This window comes from Medicago truncatula, chromosome 7 (genome assembly GCF_003473485.1).
Source record: "Medicago truncatula cultivar Jemalong A17 chromosome 7, MtrunA17r5.0-ANR, whole genome shotgun sequence".
In the NCBI taxonomy this organism is placed as follows: domain Eukaryota; kingdom Viridiplantae; phylum Streptophyta; class Magnoliopsida; order Fabales; family Fabaceae; genus Medicago; species Medicago truncatula.
In genome coordinates, this window is record NC_053048.1 from 33,330,997 (window position 1) to 33,334,574 (window position 3,578).

General features: G+C 30.7%; 1 long non-coding RNA gene across 1 annotated transcript; it reads left to right on the top strand.

The window, feature by feature from the left end:
• The first annotated feature begins 1,471 nt into the window (after positions 1-1,471).
• On the top strand, positions 1,472-2,346 carry LOC11411144 (uncharacterized). Its single transcript, XR_003007296.2, has 3 exons — positions 1,472-1,553; positions 1,668-1,762; positions 2,024-2,346. It is a non-coding gene; the product is annotated as an uncharacterized lncRNA (long non-coding RNA).
• The last annotated feature ends 1,232 nt before the right edge of the window (positions 2,347-3,578 follow it).

Sequence of the window (3,578 nt, forward strand, 5' to 3'; positions counted from 1 at the left end):
TTTTAGCCACTCATACATCTTTGTTGAGATTTGTCTTTTCTCTTCCATCTTCATAGTTGAATGATACGTTGCTCTTGCTCTCTCTCACTATGATGCAACTGCCGCTCTCTTTAACTCTGATTTTTTTTTTCTCCACAAAATACCGCAGTTTTCTATTTTTTGTCCAAAAAACCGGTCCGATTCAAAAACTACCGAGTCACCGGTTTGACCGAATCCAGCCGGTTCTTACCGGTTCATCACGGTTCAACTGTATATTCGATCCAACTTCTTGCTCAAACCGGTCATGTCACCGGTTCACAGTTGAACCGGTCCGATCGGCCGATTCGATCTAAGTTTTAAAACTATGCTAAAAATAATATGAAGCAAATCGGAGCGTCTTTTGCACGTCTCACACAACACAACACACAAATCATCATGAGTGATCCATGTTGCCTGGAACTTGAAAGGGTTATTACCCCTATTGAAAAGGCTCTCTTTATGAAAGAACCATGATAGGGTGGTGATCATAATGCTCTCAAAATCCATGTAATTTATATACACTAACAATACAATTTTTTCTGCACGCACATTCAATTAATCAAATCACTCCTCGATGTCACATTTTTAGTTTACTTCCTGAAATATATCTACAAACATCTATTTGGTACGAATTTATTGGATGCTTGTGTAAAGAAAGTTTACACTACCAAGGCATAGAAATTACTCTCTAATAAATAACTATATTATTAGCCTTCTTTAAATTATATTGCTTTTGTATATTATTAGGGAACTTCTACGGTACACTCACAAAATGAGGTGTACCGGTACTCTTGCTTCATAATTTTATAAATTAACGATAATTTTTTATATAATAAATAGTTATTTATCAATATTTATATTTTATAGAACATCATTTTATCAGAAAAAACATCATTTCATTGTTTATAAGAATTATAGTAATTATTTTTACATATTATCGTAAAAAATAATCAATGTTCTCAATTATGAGTGATAAAAATTAAAAAAAATTAATTTTATTTCGTTGACACTTTTGATGAATAAGATTTAGTTGTTATAATTATAAATGATAAAAAAAATATTTTTCTTAAAAAAACAACTCTTTTAACTATTAATTTAAAGAGTGGGTATATTGGTACACTCAAATATATTGGGTGTACCATAGAATTTGCCATATTATTATGTCTCTCTTTGAGGCATACCGTTCCTCTCGTAGAAGCAATATAAAATAATGAATTATGATACCCAACAATATGTTTATGTGAGATCTTACAGAAAAAACATCTAGTTACTTGAGGGAGCCAAAGGGACAAATATAACACATTGATGTAATTAAGAGACGTATAATAATAATTCAGATTTTTGAAAGGGTTTCTTACAACTTTATAAGCGTTAAAAAATATTTAATTAACGTAAACATATCCATGATATTTTCACAATATAAAGTGATCAAATAATTTTCTATTTGCAAAGAAAAAAAATGATTGAAATTATTAAGTTTGTTTATATTATGATCTTCTTTATTTCCATTTTTTTTGTTGTAAGTGAAAGCTTATGTAAGCCCCTTTCACATCATTCTCAATTTTTATACACATTTACATACTGCACGTAAATTGATCAAATATTATTTTCATTTTTTGGATAAATCATTATTTTGGTTTAAATCACAGTTATTCCCGAATGTAATCGCACTGAAGATTGTCCAAATGTGTGTCTCTATCCTAAAGTTAGTCTTTGCATTTGGTGGTACTGTACTTGCGTAACAGTTAAGTAGAAATTTTTTATTTTTTTTTTTTGTCAAGTAGCCAAGCGGCTAGAGAAATTCACCTTAAAGGTGAATAAGTGGAGTGTCCAGGGTTCAAACCCCGGCCCCTACATATGATTTGCATTATTCCTTATCAAGTGAACTAAGCTCATAGGGACAGTTAAGTAGAAAAATTTATATGAACGTTATGATGATATTGCTCTTATAGTTTTATGATTATTTGCTATCTTATTTCTTTTCTACTTTTAAATTCTTTCGCAGGCATAGAAGTGTACGATTGGGGCACCTTCATTCTTCATCTTCTCGATCGAATCCATCCTTTGTTCTTTTTTCCATTTCATTTTCTACTATATTTGAAGATATTACTTGGTCATATTGAATCAACTCATCCATATCACTCACATTATGCAAATGTTGTTGCCTTTGTTTCCTATTAGGGAATAAAGAATGTCACAACATAATTATAATTGGCTACTTTGATAAAGAAATGTAACATGATTATGTAAAGTGTAGTAGATAATATAGACTATATGATTACGTAAACTAATTATTTTTTATACTTAATGATGTGCGATATAAACTAATTAATTGTTATCATGTATTTTTGGTCAAAAGAAATTAAACTGAGTTTTTATCAAATTAAAAGAGTGATCGAACCTTTGATGACCAAAACCATAGTTAACTTATTTAGCAAGTAACATATTACTATAAGTCAATTTTGTCATGTGTGTACGATGACAAAACCATAGATAACGAGATGGTAACACAGAATAACACATCCAAATAAATAAGCATATTATCATTTGTCGGTGGTGCGCACACGGCCGCATCTGACAAATATGCACAAGTCATGGTACCACCAAACTAACAATCAGAAAAACAAATGCTCATGCATACCAATAAATATATCAATACTTAAATTCGAATCCCTAAATCGCACTTATTTCATAAAAACTCAACCTTTTCCAAAATGTTCATGTTTGTGTTCAAAATTTCTTTTCTTTCAAGAACATATGCACTTCAACCAAAACGAATCATCATTTTGTTAATAATCCAACCTCACAATAAAAAATAAAACTCAACAATAGTAAAAAATCATAAACAATTTGAACAATTCTTTCTTTTACTTAGGGTTTTATGCACCAAACAAAAATAGAAAAGTTGCTTCTTTCGCAAGCCATGATCACTCATGATGAATTCTGGAAAAAGAAGGCGTGAAAACATCATTTTATTCATGGGGACAGGATTACATTCTATTTTCACGTAGTGGCCACTATTAAAGGGGGTGAACTTCCTAAAATAAATAATTATGGGCTGAACACATCAAACCCTAACCCTAATTCAAAACAACTAGCCCAAATTCTATTCACACCCTCAATTATTACTAGCAAAATTCAATATTTTATAGATCATCGCTATGCTTGTTGGATAAAGTGCAGTAATGATGGTGCAACCAATGGTACTCCAGGACAAGATGCTTTCAGTAGAATTTTAAAGATATTTTTCTGCCACTTAGGGTTTTTTTGCTTATAATCTTGGCATCACCTCTACTTTACTTGTTGAAATTATGGGAGTTATGATATTCATTGAAGTACACCATCTGGACACTATTATAAGTAAAACTTCATTTTTAAGTTCATTGAACAACTTATGTACATAAAGCTAAACATATTAGGTTCTTCATTAAAGGGGTTTCTTGCAAAGGAATTATGCCAAATCACTTATTTGGGTATCTTTAATGTGTGGTTATTGTGATTCTAGCTGTTTTTTGTTCTCATAGTGCTAGAATTGGTTTTACTTTCATGGAATATAACAA